The following is a 22,317-nucleotide window of genomic DNA, read 5'->3' as shown; positions in this document are numbered from 1 at the left end:
AAGCATGACAGTCATCAAAGATTAAAGAATCTGTGCGCAGATCCTCTGAGAAAAGAACAGGGACCTAACCTCTGGATTTGAAGTGCTCCATGCTGTGTGCAATACTTGAAGGAGAAAGAAGAACACAAGAGATATGCCTGGGCCTCACCCAGAGCCCAGAAAATAAGTAAAAACTTTGGTTGCAATAGACAATCTATTAAGTCTTCCATCTGCATCTAGGTGAGACTCTAAAAAGCTGAATGACCCATGGGTGTTGAGTCTCTCTGCTAATCCTTTGTGCCCCACAGGAGGTTTCTGTCTCTCCTAGTCCAGGCAGAACCCCTCAGCAGCAATCTGAATAACCAAGCCTGCATCAGCAGGGAGGGATATTGTGGCCTGCAGTGCACTGAATTCCAGAGTTGCCCAATGGCTGCATTGCCTTCTGCCAGCTGAACAGCGTCTGGCTGCCAGATTCTGCAGAGACCTAATCACATCTCTGTAAACATGCTTTCTAAATATGGTAAACCTCCATGTACTCTGATGTTTTTTTGTCTTAAGTAGTGCAAAAAAAAAAAATTAGGACTAATTTTTTTTTTCCGTCTGACTGCCTTTTAGATAAATACTAAAATCCCAGAACGCTGGGACAAATGAGTAATAGTCACCAATGAGGGGGAGGAGGACAAATGTTATAAAACAGCATCTGGTATGTATGAAACCAGCACAAGACTGAGAAATCCAGAATCTCCAACTGCCAGTTCATTTAACTTCTCTTCTTAAGGGAAATTCCTACTATAAAAAAAAATCAGAATAACTTTCTCTTGAAAACCTTGAAGTTTGCTCTCATTTCTGAGGCAGTATGAAGTTACTACTTGAAAAATGTCCCCGTCTGTGTGAAGAAGAAACTCAGTGATTCTTTATTCCCTGTTTTTCTAGAGGTCTTGATGTTAATTTTACTCATCCACCACACAGTGACCACTTGACATTCGAAATTGGCTCTCAAATGCAGTAAGCCTGGGAGCCAGACCAAATGCAAGCGAGCTCTCACAGTTTCCCTGGAGCTAAGTAAAATAGACAAATAAAACTCAAATCAACAGCGAGAAATGTACTTTTAATACTCATGATGAACATTACTATTTGAAATTCAGTGATTGCCAAGCCCACAGATCCTACTGTGGCAGGTAATGCACAAAACCACACACACTCACAAAAGATGGGGTTCCTGGGAGTCTGAATTTTTGGCTTTTGGGTCTTTTTTGAGCAACATATGCTGCATGCCTTCTCTATTTCTTTGGTGTGCACTGGTGCCTTCTGGGACAGATCAGCAGTGTTGTGGAAAGAGGCTGTGAAGCCACTTCATGTTATCATGTCATGTTATGTATGTCATGTGATGTTGTGTATATCATGTCATGTTACACAGCTATGCATGGTCATTCATGGCAGCCACAGTAAATCTGTGCATCTTTTTAATGTTTGCTGCCTGGTTCATCCTATCCAGCTTTGTACATTTTAGACCAGGTCAAACTTCTTTTGACCATTTGGCACAGGAACTCTCTTCCTGAGTGCCCAGCTGGTGGATATTAATTCCTTTTCAGTTTTTCATCTTCCCATTTTGACTTCCTTCTGCCCACCCTGCTTTGCCAACATGGAAAGACTACAAGCCTTCCTGCTCTCTCTCTGCCCTCATCTGAATAAGTAAACAAAAATCAATATAGCAGTTTGTAAGAAGAAAAAGAGTAAAGGGTGCTGTGACAGCAGGTCTGCTTTCCCCCACAGCTGTAGAGCTCTTATCACCATACAAATGGTAAGGCACAATCAAGATTGCTAAAAGCATTGCAAAAATTAATGGATTTTGCAACCCATATGATATGCTTTTACCTTGGAGGTATCTAGAAGGGTTCCCAAGGGAATCTAACAAGGCTAATTCTAGCTGGGAAGCCAGACAAGTCATGGAAGACCCAGTAACCATGGTCATGTGAAAAGAGGCCTGGGCAGCCCAGGGAGATAAGAAATTAGAAGTACCAGCAAGAAAGACACAGGTGGTGCCAAGAGCTTCCATAATACCAGCCAGTAAGTGCAACAGGACAACAGCAACATTTGCCAAAGCACTGTCAGTGGGATAGAGGCTCCTCAGTGGTGACCAAGAATAACATAGAAGGTACTGGCATAAGGACAGAAATTACATCATGGGGAGGGCTGGTGGAAAGAAGAAAGCTCTCAAGGACAGATTTATTTTTGTGCATGAAGAAAGATGCTTCTGAATTTCAAGATAGATAACTCCTGTCCAGGACTGAAAATATATGTGCATAGTCATCAGAAGAGTTAGACAGATGAATCCAATAACTTTGCAATGTGCACAACTTGTGCTGCACACACCTCAGCCACACAAATACTGATAAATATATCCATCTGCTGTAAATGTAGAAACTCTTTGCAAAACTTATTTGTCAGTTGTTGAGCTCAAACCGCAGGACAAAACCTGTGTGTCATAATGAGCCTTTCTCTTTGTGGTCCATACACATGGAATGGAAGCTGGCTTGCTCACCAGACTAAGACTGCTTAAACATGAGGCATCATTGCTTGTCTTTGAGTTCAATAGGGATGCAATAATTATTTTTACCTAATAATTAAAGGAAAAAAATCAAGCTGGAAATCAAAAGACAATCCCTTTCATTGTACCACTGGAAACATTATTATGAACTGTCCTTACAAAACCACAGGAAAGAGCAAGCCAAAAGAACACACGTTTTGGTAGAGTTTTAATTCAGACCATGTAATTTAATTCTGAATTACAATAGATCAAAGGGAAATTGAATTTTAAAAAATACCTGTTGGATTATGCAGAATGGAGTTCCTCTTCTTAATAGCTCTGAAAAGATTACTGTGTCATGAGCCTCCATCAATCAGAATACCCAAAGAGCAAGGATAAATCGAAGGTTAAGTGCATGTTGCTGAGGAACACCCTAACCACCTTCCTTTTATGATTATAAACCGGATGAGTTTGTGTTGATGGATGTATTAAGAACAAAAAACCAGCAACCTATATTCACACAGAGGCTTTCTGCCCATACATTTCCTCTGATATGTACGAGACCACATTGTATCTTGCCATCTCAAATAATGAACTGTGTGTTGCTTTTCTAACAGAAAGAATGACCTTGTTCTCAGAAGGCTGGTTATTACTTATTTCAAAACTTTTCTTTAGCACAGGAAAAGAGAGTACTCTGCTATTTTTTATTCTTTCTGTGTGACAGAAGGAAAGAACAAAAGGAAAGGAAATGAAGCCCTAAATCCATAAGAAGATCAAACTCCTTCCTGATGTAACTCCAGTGAAATAATGTAATACAACCCATGGATGCACCCAGTCCATATTTTTTACACAGGAACAATAGAAGTCCTAAATATTTCAGGAATTTCAAATAGGCCAACATCTATACAGCAGGACTCAAGATGAAGATTTTGGTCTGGAAGATAATTTTATTTTTGCAGTTTGTGTCTTTTTTATTGCAGGGTCTGGAGTTTGTACATTTTCAGGTAGACACATGGTTACTTTCTAAATAAAGAGGTGGTCTGAGTTTGATTTCCGTGGAAATTGGAAGAGGCCACACATGTATAGGAAACATGCTGCTACCTAACAATGTGCATCATTGTGCATCCTAACATCATGGGAACACTAGAAAGGTATATGATCAACACATTCCAGGTGTCTAATTTTTCCTTAACTGAATTGATGCTGCAGGCTGTTCGGTGCCTTTAGTTCAAAAATTGTGCTCTTTGAAATGACAGGCACTGCTAATTTTGTCCTAAAACCAGGATTTATAAAATCAAACTTTTATAAAATCTGAAACCCAAGGAACTGCTAAATGTTATTGTTAAACTCTACTTGCTTGCAAACAGATATATACCCTCTGGCAATGCCTGAACTCCCATACAGCAGCGACTTGGAGCTACGTTAAACAATACTATGAAAACTAAAACTACTTATGTTGCTTTTCATTGACTTTGATGCTAAAAAGTCGTTGCTTGAGCTTTCATTGTGTAGGCAGCATCTCCTTAAGGCATCGTCAGTTTGTATAGCTGCAGTCAACAGCAGAGGCATCAGGAGCCCTCCCTGCTGTAGTATCACACAGGCCAGCTCTGAAAGCAGCTTTCAGGGTGTTTGGGTCACGCTGCTGCTGATGGTTTGGGAGGCCTACTGTGGATATTGTCCTTACTAAAAGTGATGTTCGGCAGCATCTCTCACGCCCTTACAAGACTTTGTTCAAGGTGCTATGTACTACTCTGCTCAGTTATGCTGCCTCATGTTCTAATCTGTGAATACCATTCCTAACTTTCGGGATGTCGCTTAGGCTTGCTCTTACAAATGCTTCTGCTCTTTTTTAATGCTGTATGAATGGTATTCATGAAGAAAAAGGTTTCTGTTTCCCTCCAGTCGAGAAATCACCAAATTCTGAATGGAATTGAGAAGCAGCTGATCAGTTTTGGGCATGTGATTCTGAGTAAAGAAACCGGGGTGGTTCTTCCCGCCCCCCTCCTTTTCCCCTAAGTGTGAATTAAATCGCACTTTGTAAGTAAAGACGGTGTGAATGGTGTGCCAGGTCACATCCCGTCTACCTCCTCGCAAACAGTAACAATTTCTGAAAGATTTAGTGCACACATTAAGGGTTCATGGAAGCCGTCCAGCGCGCTTCTAACGGCTTGGATCTAATTAGTCATTCAAGATGTTTATTTTTAAGTAAGGTACAGACAAACACGATAATTTTAGGATGCCGGTTCAGGGGAAGGAGTAGCGGGGGAAGGCGGGGAGGGGTGGTTCTCCCACAGAGGAGCTCTTCCCCAGGCGGATGGCGAGGTGGGGCGCGGGAAGCGCTCGCCGTGAGCGGGAAGCGATGCCCGCAGGCTGCTGTGGATGCGGCGATCCCCCGGCAAACCCTCTCGGCCGGCGCTGGCTCGCACTTCGCCCCTGCGGCGCGGGGAGCCGCTCCCTCGGGACCAGGCGGCTCCGGGAGCCGTCGCTCCCGAGGCTCCCTCGGGTCGCTGCGGGATCAGCTCCGCGCCTGCCCTGCCCCGCCCCAGCCGCTTAAGGCGGGCTCGGGGGCTCAGCTGCGGCTTAGCCCGGGGCTCCTGTCCCCGCGTCCCCTCGGGTCCGCTCCCCACCTGGCCGCGGGCGCTGCCCCTGACGTCATGGAAACACCCCCCTGCCCCCGCCCCGCCGCCCGGGAAGGCGGGCACCGGCACCGGCGGCTCCGGGCGGCGGCGGGGCGGGGGCAGCGCAGGCTCCTCCCGTTGGCCGGCGCGGCCGTCAGTCGAGCGCGGCGGTCCCGCCGCCGGTGCCGCTCGTGGGTGTTCCCTGCCAGCCGGAGCGAGCGCTCAGCCGGACCGGCCCTGTATGCTGGCTGTCGCTCCTGCCGCGCTCCTTCCTTCCTCGCTCCTGCCTGCGGGGCGCCGCTGCCCGGAGGCCATGGCGGGGGCGCCCGGCGGGCCGTAGGTGTGGAGCTCAGGTGGGTGTCCGCCGTAGGGATGCGATGGGATGGAATGGGGTGGGACGGCACGGGACGGCGGGGCGCAGCGGGAGCGCTGCGGGCGCGCCGGGGCTCCGCGGGACGGGACGGGGCGGGCCAGGTGGCGGCAGCCGGCGAACTCGGCACACGAGAAAAGTGTCGCTTTGGCGCTCAGCAAGCGCCTTTCACGCTCGGCTGGCAGCCAGGGCGCCCACGGCTGCCGTCCGGGGCGCGGGCGGGCGGACAGGCGGCCGCTGTCGGTGCAGCGCCTTATCCCGCCGAGCCCCTCCAGCCTCTTCCCGCGGCCCTCGGGGTCTCCGGCCGCGCTGTCACAGCCACACGAGGCTGTTCCGGAGCGACAGCCAAGTTCGACCCCTTCCCTGCTCCGGGACGGTGCTGCTGAGGGGTTTATGTTCCTGCCGGTGCGCTCCGTGCGGAGCCGAGCGGAGCGAATTCGCGGTGAGCCGGGACGCACCGGGCAGGCGCTGCCCCGGGGATGGGCTGGAGCAGCTCTCCCCGCGGCTGCGGGCTCCGGGGGATCGCCCGGCAGCCGGCTGGCTGTGAAATCCCTGGAACTTCAGAAATCTTGGGCGTGTTTGCAAAGCCATCGATCTCTGCTCAATCTGTGGCTCTCTGTGCTCATGTAAAATATAGAAGAAAAAAAAGCCACCATTACTATTATTATTTTTATTTCTTGCCTCTATCTTAAATAGGTTAATTAAATCCAGCTTGTTTCTAGGTTGATTTAATTTCCATTTGAGGACCAATTAGGCAATATGAGCTTTTAAATACTCCATTATTTGAAAACTGTTTGGTGTACAGTACTTCACAGCTCAGTGACAGTGAAGTACTCTTCATTGAGACTATTTCATTTTTACTAGGAGGATATCTAGAACAGCTAGAGAAAAGGACGTTTAATAAATGTAAGGTAATTTTCTGCCGTATGTTTTCATCCTAGGCTGCTAATGATGGTAACCGTGTTTTTTTTTCTCTGTTTTCTTGAGAAGGCACAAAGGGAACAGTTGCTTCATCCCTTGACTTTCATCGATTAATCATAGAGTTCAGAGTGTTTCACTCATAGAGTTCAGAGTGTTTCACTCTACTTAATTTCAACAGAGCTTGTAAGTCCGGTTTGGGTATTTAAAGCGTGTGTTTTCATGGACATTTTCTGTAAAGCCCTGGGATAGCGACAACTTTAATTTCCATGAGCTTTGGTTTTTTTTATTGTTTAAAATGTTTTTTTTTAAATATGTCTTTAAATAATGCTCCCCAGTCTGCACTCCCAATAGATTCAAACTAGTTAACAGATTAATAGATTAACTAGTTTTCCATTGTGGCTCCTATCCATTTTCAAAGCAACAGCATTCACAAGTCTTAATTCTCTTTCTCTTTACTCTTATACTGCCTTCCCCACACATTGCATTAGGCCCACTTATGTCATCTCTTTTATGATTTTGTATAGTATCTGAGTTTGCATGCAGGAAAGGTGGGAGGGGACTTTAGGTGTTGGAGATGTTCTCTGTGTGTGCACTGAACAGTTGTGGTTGTGCTGAAATTATTGGTGTGTTCACCAAGGACAGGAAATGATGGTAAGGCTCTGCTGGAGTCTGCCTGTTGCAACACTCAGTGTGTGGCTAGCGCATTCACTGTTGCAAATGTAAGTATGCTGTGTTTTATACAAAACCTTGTTTGGGTTTTTTTAGTAGATGTGTGTACATTGTTGTAAAGAATTGTGTCTTGTTCAAACCACATCTATTATAAACAGATGCGTGTCAGCTTAATTCCCGCGTTTGTTGCATTCTCTAGATCTTGTTACCATACTGAGGAGAAAATAGAGTCAAACATGGCATTTCCTGGACCTTATGGTTTCTAACTGTAAAGCTGAGTTTTCAGTTTCTACAAATGATGCTCTTAGCTACCAAATGAGAAAAGCCTCTCTATAGAAAAGTTAATTCATATCTAAAGTACTAATATGTTTTAGGTTTAAATTGGATTTGTGGCAAAGTGCATTTCAAAACCGTGCAGTGATGAATGAAGCAGCAGAATGAGTATTTTACTGTGCATGGGGTACTTTTCTATGACAGAAGCAGTGTACTATCTGTATCAGCATATTTTGATCTCATTAAATTTAATCTACTTTAGTGCAGGTAAGATTTGACCTACTGAATTAGCAAAGTTTTACTGGTAAAAGGCTGTGGTGTAGATACTGTGATGCATTGCTATTAAGGTAGCAAAGAAACTTCTAGGAGAATCTAATTGCTTTTTTTCTGTATCAAGTTTCAGATAATAGGATGCAGATACACTGAGATCTGACAAACAACTCTCTGGACCGGGACTAATATGTTTCCAAATTTACCCTGTTCTGCTCTTTGAGATGCTGGATTTGCATGTCTGTCTTCTGCATTAGTGATTATATTCAAAAATTATACTTTGGGGGGCAGACACTGTTTTTAGGCTCCTGCAGCTGTCACTTGTGCAATGTCCTTGAATACTGTGCCTTGAAATACATATTTCATTCCTTAAGATTGTCATTTATCTGAAGGACAAGGAGGTTTCGGGTATTGTAACATTCTGTCCTGTTGTGGGTGGATGCTTGTCTTTTTTCTACTAACACAAATTGTATCTCCTCCATGTTAATTTCTAATTACCTTAGAGGGAGGTTTTCTGTCTGCCTTCAAGGTTGAGTGATGTGGGTGTTGATGCTAATGACTATGATAGCCTAGGTAAAGCTGTAGGCATGATAGTTAAGAAAAGCACAGCTCTGGGTCTGACCCTGGGAGGCAGGATATCTGTAACTCCTTCTTTAAATCTGTTTTAGCTTGTTACTCGTGCAGAGTTCTTGAAAATGCTTGTGGTTTTCACATAGGGTGTATGTGCAGAAATAGATTCTATTATATATGAAGTTATGACATGAATGAACAGCGTTGGGGTTTTGGAACTCTGTCAGCATGAAGCTCATGCACGTTGTTGCAAGTCACTTGAAACATTTAAAAATAAAGGACAGCTTCAGCTGAAAGAAAACGGCAAACTTGAACAAGTTCTTTCTGATTTTCTGTGTTCAGCTGTTGTAACTGAGATAATTTTTAAATGATCAGAGCTGTTGTGGCTGCTGGGTTTGTTTGTTTGGGGAGTTGGGTTTTGTTTTGTTTTTTTTTTCTAAAATACAAATTCAATGGCAAGTCTGGTACCTGCCTTGCTGCTGAAAGCACCCAAGTCTGTAGGAATGCTAGCTGAAACTGGGAAATGTACTTGGCCATTGCAGCTCAGCCTCTACTGTCCTGCCTGTCTGGTGTGCCTGACTCAGTGCAAGCTCCTTAGGGTAGAAGTCACGTGTTGGTGAGAGGCACCGAGCACAGCACGGCCTAATCCTATTTCAGTGTCTGGGCACTCCATGATGTTAACCATGAAAGTAAAGAAATAGAGTTGAGCTGCTTTCAATCTGGCAGGTGCTGAGCAGGTTTTGCAATGTCTGTTTGCTACTTGCTAATGATTCTCAGTCTTTGAATGCAGGCCGTTCGAGACATGCCCCTTGAATTGTGGAAAATACGTACTGATAAGCAAGACTTGACAGGAATCCCTGTCATGTGCAACAGGAGGAACAAACAGAGAGAACTGACTTTCACTGACATCTAAGCCCTAAGCTTAGGGACTACACTGAGAGTTGCTATGTGCACCTAGCTCTTAGAGATATCTCTAAACTAAATAATTGTACATCTGGCTGTGAGACAGACATCCTGACAAAAAGATAGTGGCTGCCTAATAGCATCTGGTAAGTCACAGCAGAAGGGCTGCAGATAGGATGTTTTATGTGTCTCTGTTGTTTGTCAATATTGTAACTGCTTAGACTGAATGTGAAAACTTGTCCTTTGAAGTCATTGAAAAGCATACTAGACAAGCTCTGCATTCCTTGTGCAGCCATGAGGTGTGTGTGTATATATCTGTGGTTTTAGATTTGTTATTTTCAAGTCCAGTTGTTAAACTACAAGTACCTGAACTGAACATTTCCTTTCTAGTCTTTAAGTTGTGGGGATTTGATACCTGAATCATATTTAGTTTGGCAAACACAGCAGCTGCCATGTCAACACTTAATTATTTCCTTCTGAACATTTTCTTTGGCAATTATATTAACAGGAGTGTACAAACAAATCTCCCTTTCCTCTGCTTTCCAATGTAATGCATAGGCTGAGAATTAATGACATTTTTCTTTTGGTTCATCCTTACATATGAGCAACTTTTTAATTGAATCTTCAATTCAGAATCTTCAGATTCTGCCTCCATGCTAGTTGAACTTAATCCTGAAAAAATCACAGCAAAACCATGGTAATATGTGTTGCTACAGCTGTCATGCAGCAGTTGCATGTAATTGCTGTACTTAGAACAAAGACAGTAACAATACAAAGCAGTAAAGGTGAGAAACTCATCCTTATTTGTGTTTCTGTGTTTACTGTAGTGGAATTTCAGTTGACTTTTTTATTATCATTTGGGGAAAAAAAAAAGTATTGGGCTTTCTGGCTATTCTGTGTATCCTCTGATGAATGTTTTCAGGCTAAAAATCTGAAATATTTCCCTTACTGAATGTAGTCATACTTTTCTCCCATCTTAGTTTCAGCCAATTTTTTTATTATTGCTAATGATGGTACTGCAGAGTCTGTTATCACACTGTAATCTCCTATCTCTTGTTCCAGTCACTCAGGTCACTTCTCTCTTATCTGGTGCCACTTACTCTCACGATTCTGGAGGCTTTTCCTAGTCATAGTGAACACTTTTTTACTGCTCCAGTTTTAGTCTGTTCCACCTTCATAGAGCTGTTGGTGAAAATGAATGAAGCTCCTGGTGTGCATGGTTCTGCTAAGGAGCAGCTGTGTGGATATACTCCATTTGCCTCCCATGTACTCTCTGCCCAGAGAGTAGCTGAAACCCCTGGAGAGACAATTTCTGAACAGCCTGGCAATCAGGGAAAGAACCATGTGTGCTGGAGACTTTATCCTTCTCAGTGCACAAGCCCATCTGTGTCACTGTTAATTCTGCTTGTTACAGAAGGTCAAGTCCTGCCCTTCAAGTTTTCATGTGAGCAGAGTAGGATATAGGTCTCTGGTACTACTTTCTTCCATCTTGCCAGTCGCACATGTTAAAAACATTTTGTTGCAACGTCTCCCTCTTCTCCAAGATAATTGCTTTGTCAGTGTGCCTAGAAAAATAGCCTTGAGGAGGGATAGAGTTACTTCATGCTCATAGTTGCTGAAGTGAAATATACAATTCTTATTTTTACAGGACTTTTTCCGTCCTGTCTGCAGTGACAACATACGACTTTGAGACCAGTCTTGCTAAGTGTGTCTGTCAAAAAGGTTCTGGTGCTACCTCAGGCTGTGAGGCATAACTGTGGCAGCTGCCCTGAATATGATGTGGAATGCATCCTGTTCATACTGGCAGCTACATTGGCTGTAACTGTGCTGCCAGAAAAGAAGTTTGTTTAATAGTCTGATAAAATACTGTATTCTGAAGGAGGGTGAATGATTCTATCATTTTTCAGTATTTCTGGCTTGTGACAAATACAAGTGCTGAGATGCCCTACAAAGCTTTGACAGCATAAAATCTGAATTCAAGTGCAGTTTGTGATGGGAGGAAGGGAGGAAGTTTCACTATGAACGTGATTCAGTCACTGACAGTCTCGTATACCTCAAAAAAGGAAACAGCAAGTGTCTGTTCATCTTCTGCGGTAGTGCTTGACTGATTTAAAATAACAATGTGTAAATCATCAGTAGCAACAGCGATCCTGAAGACAGGCAAGTGATTATGTTCTGTGTGTTGGGGGCAGATGAAGTGAGCTCCAAAGGAAGTGGGTTACTGAGTCTCTGCTAGTTGCAGATGACTGTGGTTAGGAGTTTGAGGTGGCTCTCTCAGGTTCACTCCCTGATACCTTGCTGCTTGCCAGAGGAAGGCAGGCTGCTGCTTGCTGAGAGATGCCTTTCCACAATTTGGAAGCTGTGTGGGGTTTTCCCCGCTTAATTGCATGTATCTGTGTTTGTGCAGCATAGAGGCACGTGAGCTCTTAGTTCATGGGAACTGTGCAGCCATTTAGCTAGCAGGTCCATCTCTTTAGCAATGATTCACCACCTCCAAAGAAGGTAGGCCACCTAGAATGCATCAGGCTGTTTGGAGCTGACATTTTTGCTGAAAGATTGAAGGTATTTGCTTATTAAATAAGCAATATTGGAATAAAAAAAAAATTAAAAAAGAAAAGGTGTTAAGACTATGCCTGAAGAGAAGGCTACTCCCTAACTTTTTTTTTTTGCTAATGAGAGTAATTAATAGGACTCTGTGGTCTGCCCTGGAAACTTGTCAGAACTCCATCTTACTTGCTGTTACTGTTAAATAGGGTTAGCTGAATCATTCAAAACAGCCGTGTTCAGTTTCCTTAAAAGATAACATTCTGATAACAGCTTTGTCACTTCTTAAGATATGTGAGAGGACCAGAGACAGTGGGCATTGAAACAGGGGAGGTTCCATCTGAACATCAGGAAGTTTTTCCTTCACTGGGAGGGTGAATGAGCACTGGCACAGGTTGCCCAGAGAAGATGGAGTCTCCCTCCTTGGACATACTCAAAAGCTTTCTGGATGTGATCCTGGATAACCCATTTCAGGTGATTCTGCTTGGGGGGGGGGTTGGACCAGATGCCCTCTAACTGGGGAGATCTCTTCCACCTTGAACCATTCTGTGATAATTTTACTAGGGTATTTTGAAGCTCAGTGTGGTGCAATTCTGCTTTTCAAACTCTTAGATAAACAAATTAATTTTTAAAAGCCAGCTAGAGTCTTGGTGTTTTTTTCTAGTCTTGGCTGTGCCTTAAAGTCAATAACCAACCTTGTGGTTGGGGTACAGGTCATCTCTCGTACAGCAGGGTGCATCCATTGTTGGAGTAGGCTTCCTGTGGAGGATTGGTGGTGGCTGTCTGAGACAATTTGAGTTTTAAAAAGAGCTAGAGCTACTGGGGTTTTCTAATTTGCTTGGTACTGAAGTCAAGTAACAGCAATTTGTGTATGAAGAGAGGAGAATCTCAGCTAGATCTTGTCTTGTTATGGAACTCTAACAACCCTGTTAGGAAAGAAGAGTTAGTATTTCTTGTTTGCTTTCTGATTAAGGTCAAACAATGGAAGGAAAAGAGTTTAGGTGTTGGTCTGCAGGATTTTGTCATGTCTTGGCAAGAAGAATGCTGGTTTTTAATATGTGAATTCAGTAGGTGTGCTCTTACTAGTGTCAATAAGTACTATTTAGTGAATAGAATGATGGACAACAAAGCTGTATCATGAACCCTCAACAAAGATGTATCATGGACCCTCATTTGCCTACAACTGTGGTATCTGTACCACTTCTGGCTGAGAAAGCAGCCAGCTGGGTTTAGATTCCAGGAAAATTTCTGTGCCAAAAATATCAAGTCAAAGTATTATGATTGATTCTTGTCTTCCTTAACTGAATGGCACTGATATTGTTTTACTGAGTGACCTAACTAGGAAGTTAACAATTCATAGTTCTTACACTACTGCCACAGCTGCTGAAATTCAGGAAGTATAAAACACATTCATTCTTTCCTGTTGTTTAAAAATAAAAAAAAAAAAAAGCAAGGTATATCAGTGAGTTCACTTGCAGATTTCTTACTGTTTTTCGAATCCACCAATTTTAACTGTAAGCCATTAAACCAGAAGCACTCATAATTATAACTTTATAAACCTTATAAAACGAAGGCACACTTATTTAATATCTCCCAGTGCTTAGAGAGTGTCAAATTGTTGAGGAAGGAGAACTTGCTGAAGGAGGGAAATGCTACTGTGGATAAAGTAAGTTCTTGCCTTTTAGCTGATAGCCAGATTGTTTTGTTGAAACAAGCTTTTCTAACATCCTATTTCTTAGAACAAGAATACAAATGCTTTGCTGAAATCATGTTTTTTCGCTCACTGAATAAATATGGAACTTCAGATTCAGAGATAAGAGATTAGAATTTTCCACAGGATGGCTGAATCATAGTCTTCTCTCCACACATGGACACAATTTTACAGCTTATTTTCCTGTTTGTAATACTATATTGTACTTTACTACTTGAAGTTCAGCAGGATCAATGCTTGCACTTGAAAATCAACAGTAGAGCTATTGCCAGGATAACACTTTCACAGATGACACTTGCTGTTTGTTTGCTTCTTTCTGAAAGAAGAAAAAGGAAGTAATGTCAGCTTTGACAAAATGGCATATTTGATAAGTGGTTTATAATTTTTTTTCCTTTATTGCCAGAACACTTAAGTATACAATATCAGTTTCTTCTGCCATGTCATGTGTGTGCAATTGTTGGTGTACTGAAGATCCCTTACAGATAATATTACATTTTAAAAGATCAGGTTTCAAGTAATGGGACACCTTTGAGTATTTTTAAATGCATGCAAGTAATTGTTTCCACCAGAAAAGTTTAATAATCTGCTTTTAGTCCTAGTTGATTACATTGATAAGCTGAGTAGGGAAATGCAACTTCCCATTTATTTCTGGCTGTAGTATCAACCACCTCTGTTTTTAAAGTGGATTTCTTAATCTCATAGTAATTTGGTGCTAGAACATTGGCTGTATCTCAGTGACACCAAGTGACTGTTCTCACTTTGGGAGATAACAGCTTCCTATTTGAAGAGGCTTGGGAAATCTTGGTTTCTGGGGCACAGCTCAGCATTTGAAAATATTGGTGTTTTCCTAACTGTGGATGCCATTTCAGTCCTGGCATTCCAGACATGAAAGGTCACATAGGTCACATGGAACTACCAAACGCTCCTTGTCAAGTGAGTTTGCGTTATTTACTTTAATATGACTAGAATGCATGCTTAGCACAAAAACACCCTTCTATTCAGTGCAGGATGAGAGTTGTTTGCTCAAATTTAAATAGCAGTTCAGTCTCCAGAGCCCTTCTACAAAAGGATCCTCTTTGCTTGCTGTTAAGTGAATTTTATGTTCTAAGCTAAAAAGAGTTTGTCTCTTGACCATTAGAAAGATGCAATGCCTTTCTCACCACGGCCTGTCTCCCAGCACTCATATCTTGCAGAACTAGAATTCTTGAGGGATTTTCTTTCTTAATATCATTACTCAACACTCTGCAAGTGCATTGCTTCTTGGTCTACCTTGTGATGGCTTACTTAAGATGAGAGATCGTATAGGCTGTGCATTTGTTGTACATTAATTTATTGATAAAATCATGTCTTATATTAGCCCAGCATAATGCACTTAAAGCTGAGAGGAACAGTGGTATTCAGTAATGGAACTAGGGATGAAGGGCAGGGAAACAGGATTTTCTATTTTTTCTTAAATATTAATGTCCAAAACTTAAATTCTTCTCTTTTGACTCTAGTTTACCAACTTATTTTTTATTTCCTCGTGGGTTTTTTTGGCCCTTGAAAATCATGAGGGTGTTTTGAGTAAACACAGCCAAGTCATCTTATGAAGCTGTTTTGCCCAGTCTTTGAATGCTGCTGACACATTTGCATGCAAAAATGCTTTGTGAAATGTGGGAGGAGTGCAGAAAAATTTCAAGGCATAGATGGGTTAGATCTGTGCTCGGATTGACTTTGAAGAAGGGAATTGTTCTATAATCTCCTACTTCCTCCTTGCATTGAGATTCTGAAGTGGTTGTTTCTCTGTGTCTGGGGAGTGTAGCTGTCTTTGGAAAGGCAAGGACATGCAAAGCATTGACATCAAATCAAGAAGAAAATATGCATAACTTTCATTGTCAGAATTGATGTAATTGAAGCCACCTATTACTGGTAGCCTAAACTAGATTATAGATTATAAAACTTAAACATAGATTCTAAAATATACCATTTCTGTGATCTAGCACTTAAAAAAATTATATTCCTTTAAAAAAACCCATAAAGACACACAAAAACTTTGAACAGAAGAAATACATGTAATTGAGTAAAGATGAAGTAATTTCTTTTTATTAATGGAAACCTAAGAGTATTAAGGCAAGGTCAGTTTTCAGCCCAGATTAAATCAGTGATAATAACATTGGCCAGTGATATATAAAGACTTCCTTGCTGAAGGTAGCTGTACTGGCACATAATATAACTGGAAGAGAGTTCCTGGATTCTCATGTTTAGTATTTGTTGCAGTCAATGCATTTGTATATTCCCTTTTGCAAAGTTCCCAAGCATCTTCTTAAAGTAGTCAAAGCTTGTCTCTTTAACAAATTATTTCAAAGCTTACGTGTTTGGACTAAAGCTTGATTCCAGGATTCTGGCTAAAAGTACTCACAACCAGCTTGTATGCCCAGTTGGATAAAACTGGTATTTTATCTCGGTATTTATAAGAGCATTTCCACCCTTTGTAAAGTGGTTTTCTCTCTGTTTGTGTAGGGGTGACTCTCTTTCTCCCAGTCAGTGTAGGAGACTTGCATTTATATTCAAAGAGATGCAGGGAATCTTGTGATAAGGCTGATTAGGTATGCTCATGGTACTCATTTTGGAACAATATTATGCTGTCAATCTTCCTTGCATAAACTTACGTATATCTCACCTGTGTCTTAGGTGCTATTTTTAAATCTTCTGACCAGATTAGATACTGGCAGTGCCTTTTTTTGATGTTTCCCTACACAGCTCTGAAGGAAATGCCTTAATTTATGTAATGGGTAGCTCTTTTCTCTTTTCATACCTTCACTAATTTGATAATGTTGATCAGACACGTATTCCATGCATGTGAGTGCCTTCCTCTCCTTGGTCACTTCCCAGAGTCTCAGCAGAACCTGTGCTTGGCTTACTTCTTGGACCCTGACTGTGAAAAACGCCAATCACTTCTTTTTAAAATTTTAGAAGTTTAATAGTAATAAAATGGTTATAAAAATAGTAATACGATTAGAGTAATAATAATTTGGACAATTTGAATTAGGAAAATATGAGACAACAGAAACAAAGAGTTACGGAAGTCCAGGTACCTTTTTCTGGGTAGCATAAGCCTGAAAAAGGGCACCTGTTAACAGAGGGTTAACCCTTAAAAACAACAGCCTGTTGCATATTCATACACCTCATACATGATGCATAAATTCCATTCAAACACAGGATTCTGTCTGGTCAGTGTCAGCTTCTTCCTCATAATCCTGATGGTGTCATCCTGGCTGTGTGAGGCTGGAAGAAGTTTGTTTCTCCTGATAAGAGAGCAATAAATTCTCTTTCTCTGAAAGATTTAGGTGTCCTGTGGCTGCTATCTCAGTGCAAGTCCTTTCTTCAGGAAAAAAAAAGTATCCTTCATAGCACAGTTTCTATTTTAACATTTTGTTATAACCTAAAACTATATTTACCACACTACTTAAGAGAATTAATACAGCATTACTTTCTAACACAACACATATAATATTCATTTTAATATTTGCGAAAAGCCAATCATAAAATACGCATTTTTCACACTGACCTTGCCTCCAGGGCTGATAAACTGCATTCCCTGTCACTGCTTCTGCTCATGTGGCTCCTCTCACCTGGTGTCCTAGTTGTTCAGTGCATCAGATGTGCCTCTATGCCTTTTGTCAGCAGCAACTTTTGGTAGACACCTCAATTCCCTTATTCAATAAAACTAGCTTCCAGACAATTCTTGGCAACTTCTTCTGGTGATCCATGTCCAGCCTGATAATTCTTTATTGTTTGTAGCCAGTCAGTCACTTTGCAATTCTTCTACCAAATAAGATCCTTACTAACTTTTTTTAATTCAGCTGTTGTTCAGTCCAGATGTGATCTAAGATTTCTCCTGTCTGTTTTTCACTTTTTGTAAAAAGTTACTCTCTTACTATTGACTGCATGGTACTGATTGTAGTAGGGCTGATGTCTTTTTACTTTTCTCCCCTCTGTTTCAACTCTAAAGACAGGTATTCTGTTTGTTCTCCTGCCATCATCTCCATCTGGGGTTTTTTGTGTGCTTTAGAAATACAGATTGTAGGTTTTAAATTATTTCATTGGCTCAATGTGAAGTAGACACAAAAGCTTGAGAATACATCAAAGTTTTATTTGCAACTCTATGTACAATCTGCCTTTTTTTTTTGCAGGAATCTGCAGTGGTTTCATCTGTTTTTCTTCACACATGCTCAGGAAGATGTTACTTTTAATTTCATGCTGGTTTTTGTAGTTTCCAGGTCTGTTTCATAGTCGACATCCTATATTTATTTCTTTACTAAGAAATTTTCACTTCCAGGTTACTACTTCACATAATTTCTATGAGGTGTTGAAGAATTTAGTTTCGAATCTTTTAAATCAGAATTTTTTTAAGCTGTAACTTTATTCCTGTACTTTAACATCTGAGGTGCAACTTCTTTAATCAACTTGTTCTCTGCCTTCTGGGAGCTGTGGTGAAGTGCTTATCTAGTTGGGGCTATTTCATCTTCCAAGTTATCTACTGCATGCTGCATCCCATGAGGTGTTTCCAGATTTGTTTATGCACATTTAATGAAGCAGCAACTCAGCATTTTCAGTTTAGAGAGGCTGAACTCCTCAATCTACATGACTACTTTAAACTTCATGTGAGTCATAAGTTAATCTCTTCTAATGCCCAACTCACTGGGATATTTTTCATTCTAATAAAATAAAGTCTGTAGCAATGCTGGTTTCTTTGAATCTACTGCAGACTCTGAGCAAGGCTGTCCTTTTTAAGTGTGGTTGGTTTTGGTTTGGTGGTTTGTTTTTTTTTTGTTTTTTTTTTTTTCTTACTCAATTGTATTCTCTAAGTTCTCTTGCAATGGTGTGTTTGGGGTGTTTTTTTTTTGTTTTTTTTTTAATCTATCACAATATTAAGTGGTGTATATTTGAACACCCCCTGCCTCTATGGGCTTTTTTTGAATAGCATGTGCATTTCATTATGTTTTAGCCACTAAGATACTGTTGTCCCTATGATATTTAATCTTGTATTTAATTCAGGTGCATTAGTTTTGTAGAGGAGGCCTCTTTTTCTGTAAGTACACAAATGCTTTAGAATGTTTTATCTCGTCATGCCTGTTTACCCGGGCAGACTGCTTGTCTGCCTGAACCCTGTTCTAATCTGTGCTAGGACTTTCAGCCCTTTATCAAACAATCAGAGATAAGAGTCCTTCTTGGTCACATTCTCATTTTTCTTTACTTGTGCCTTGAGGTTGGATGTGAGGTTGTGTGGGTGCCCAACAACTCTCATTTCTCTCTTTCATCTGTAACGCCCTCCCTGGGCGTGTCACCTTGCCCTTCATGGTCAGTGTCCTTGTCTCATAACTGAGAGTCCTTGAGCAGGAGAGTCCTGCTGAGTGACTCTGAGATGCTGAAATGTTTCACCCATCTTTCTCTCTGCTCATTATTTTAATGCCTTTTTATCAAGTCACTTGAGATATAGCTGGATCAATTGTTTGAAGTCCTGCCATATGAATAATCTCTAGAGTCTGTGCCCCCTCCTTAAGTAACCTTGTACACCCAGATAGAATATAGCTTTGAATCAGCAGGGAAATACATAATGAGCAAGGGAGAAGGGGAAAGCCAACCTAGGTGAAACTGTTCACTTAAATGTGACTTTTTATATTTTATAAACATAAAAGTGCCTCATGTTGCATTTAAGTGAGTATAAATAATTAACTGAAAATTATTACATGTCATTTTCTTTCAGTCACAAATACAGTAGTGGCTGTTGCCAAGGTTTATTGCTATTGCTACAGCTAAGGCAAATTTCCAGGTCGTCAGATAGATGTAGAGGAAAACATCTGGTAAATAAGTAGATTCTGGAATTTGTCGACATCTGGACTGGTCACATCTGTTTGATTTTTTTTTTTTCCTTTTTTCTTGAAGAAAATGTCTCTGAATAAACTTACAGTGATTAGGTTGAAGCTTCTGCAGGATGGTATTTATTTATTCTGGTGGATGTCATATATTTACTCTGATGGATCTTCTTGTTTTAACATAATTGCTTTTGAATTAATGCTTTCATGACAATTTTGTGAATATTTAGGCCACAATTGTCCTGACCTGAAGCTGATAATGCCTTTTTCTTTTTTGTGGCTTTTTTTATGTACACATGACTCTTAGGAGGGGAAGGAGTTACACTGTACATGTTCCAATTTTGGAGAGGAGAGTAAAATCTCTTCAGTATTACAGATGATGAGAAAACAATTTACCTTTTTGTGGTATCTTTTCTGTCCTGCTAATCCCCAGATCCAGATTTAGAGGCATTGTGTGTCTGTGCACCGTAGCTGCATGCTTCCTTTCCGCTCTGATGCTGCAGTTGCCTTGGCTGATCTCCTCCGTTCCTCCCTCCTTCTTCGCTTGCGTGGGTTTGTCGCTTTTTTTCTTCAAAGGCAGCATGTGGTGTGTCCCTGCTCTCTGCACCTCACATGGTGGTTTCAGATGTGGGGAGAGGCTGTTTGGTGCTCAGGACCTGTGCAGCCCTGGCTGACAGGCTGCCTGCCCTGCCCGTCTGGTTGCTGCTGCCTGCGAGCGGAACGGCTCAGCCTGGATGAGCCCCGTGGAGTTCTGGGGCACTGAGCTCTGATTCATGGCAGCTAACACAGAGCTGCTGTAAGACTATATTTATCCACAGTACAGGCATGATGTTTTATACACTTTGGGATTTTTTAACCTTCATTTGTTCCAAATAGTCTGTTGTGATCAGCAGAGTTTTAAACTAAAAACGTGTTCTGTAAGAGTAGCCAGATCTAGTATACAAAGTGCCTCCAGTACTCATCCCTATTTTTGATGCTATTTATCCACACTTTGATTTGTTACTTCAGGAGGAAGAATCTTAATGGAATGAGTGCCATGATTCTGTGCTTTACCACAGGTTGGTAAATGAAGTCTGTGCCTGCACTGACAGTAGGGAGCCTTTCTGTTCTGGGGCAGCTCAGCTAGCAGCAGAACGCAGATTTCCCAATGCAGAACAGCATCATGGAGGCAACGTGTCAGGAGGCTCGCTTTAAAACCTCTCCTAAACAGCAAACAGACATAGTTCCTTTAACCTGTTCTATTCAGCCTGGTCTGCATCCCACAAATGGCTGGTCAGAGGGCAGAAAATCAGTGGCAATCTACCTTTGGTCTTGTTCAGTGTATAGGTACTTCTTGGCAGCCCTCCAGGCAGTGTTTCTAAAGTGCTTGCGCAGCTCTAACACAGCCAATCCTGGGGAGTTTTACAGCTCAAGTGAAGGGCCAGGTCATGTGGCATTTGGTGATTCATATGGTCTGGTAAATACTTTATTTTCCATAAATAAAATTATTCTTCTTTTCCCCACTTAGTAAAGGAGAAAGGGATGGATGAAACCAGAGAGAAAATAGTAAGATGGTCAGATGAGAGTATGGGGGGAGAGAACAAAGTTTGGAGTTCTGGCCTGAGGGAAGGTGGGAAGACTTGTTATTGCAGCAGTGGTTACTTTTAATTTAACTCCATGGATTGTAGAAAATCTGTGAGCACTTTAATTACATAATGACCTCTAAAATGAAGGTGAACAGAAATGCTGAATTCACAGAACACATTTCTAAGCTGTCAGCCAAATTTTCTGAGTGAAACCCGTTATCAGCACAGAGAGAGGAAAATGAAGCTTGCTATATGGAACTTTTCGTTACATTTTTTGAGATCTTTATTGGGTATTAGAAGGCAGAGGAGAGAATTTGTTTCATGCCTTTATCAGAGTGCTGCAGTCTCAGCTGTTCCAGCAGATTTTGGACCCTCCCATGCAAGCAGTGCCAATCCAGGGGCTGCAGGGAAGGGGCAGGCTGTGTATGAGTGTGTAGCCTTGCTCCTCTTCCTGCCCCATGGTGCCCAGTGAGGTGGCACAGGAAGAAGTGTGTGGGCACCACAAAAGACACATCTTTGGCTGGAAGCACAGGGCAAGCAAGATTTACAATCTGCTAATAAAGCAGCCAAATGGCTTAGTTTGAAAAAGTATGCATGCTTCCATCACCTGCTGTAACTGGAAGCAGAGTGGAGGAACAGGGAAACATTTGGTCTCTGGAAAAACAGGAGCTCTGAATGAGTGTTGGAGACTAATGTAATCATCCAAATGGTTTGCTTCCTGCCTCGCTGTGCTGACATGCCACTCTGTATGCCTGGGTGCTTTTTCTAACGAGAAGGTTTTTCCCTCCTTGAAAGACTGAAAAGCTGAGGGGGAGCTATTAAATTCTGAAAGCTATATTTAGCTGGGAGCAATTAAAGCTAGCACTGTATAATGACACTTGAGATTAGCTTATCCATCAGGCAAACAGTAAGATTTTAATGTTTGGTTTCAGTCAGACTTGGCATTACTGTTAACTTCTGCTTACATTCATGAAATTATGCATTTTAGAAGGTGTGTCTGGTGCAGGTTGTCCTGGAGAAGTTACTTGCTTGCTTACTGTTCCCACTTTGTTCCTACTTCCATTTGCTGTGTAAACCCTGTCTGTAGTCCCATGTTGCTTTTGAAAGAGATAGTTCTGCTCTACCCTCCAGTCACAGATGCCTGGTTTGCTCTTTTCATCATCTTTATGCTTGCAGCATGTTGGTGCAGTGAAATGACTCTGCAAACATTATGGCTAAAAATTTGGCTTTTTCCTTCTTCAGTTATTAATGGAATTAATGTTCTACTCTAATTTCTCTCTGTAGTCATGTTGCTGCCGGCTTTAGTAGAACGTGCTGAGGGCATAAATGACTGACTTTGAGAAGGGAGAGAATTAGCTGGTTCCTCCCTAAGAGAGTTCTGCTTGATGCAGACTCACACCAAATTGCAGTCTATTGCCAGATTGAGTCTTTGTTACACTCCTGGTAGGCTCTTCTGGAAACAGTTAGAAATATTAGTCCTTCCTTAGGACTAATATAGTACAAAGCAGCTTAATTAATTGCTGTAGATTTGTTAAAAGGTCA

At 41.6% G+C, this 22,317-nt stretch overlaps 1 protein-coding gene across 2 annotated transcripts in view; it reads left to right on the top strand.

Annotated features, from left to right (window-relative positions):
• The first annotated feature begins 5,289 nt into the window (after positions 1-5,289).
• Positions 5,290-22,317, top strand: part of OSBPL3 (oxysterol binding protein like 3) — an 86,941-nt gene continuing 69,913 nt past the window's right edge. For both annotated transcript variants that reach the window (XM_036406504.1, XM_036406503.1), the window contains exon 1: positions 5,290-5,477. The gene's annotated coding sequence lies outside the window, so the exon portion shown is untranslated. The remainder of the gene's footprint in view (positions 5,478-22,317) is intronic.

Source organism: Molothrus ater, chromosome 1 (assembly GCF_012460135.2).
Source record: "Molothrus ater isolate BHLD 08-10-18 breed brown headed cowbird chromosome 1, BPBGC_Mater_1.1, whole genome shotgun sequence".
NCBI classification, from domain to species: domain Eukaryota; kingdom Metazoa; phylum Chordata; class Aves; order Passeriformes; family Icteridae; genus Molothrus; species Molothrus ater.
This window is presented reverse-complemented; position numbering and strand designations above follow the sequence as displayed.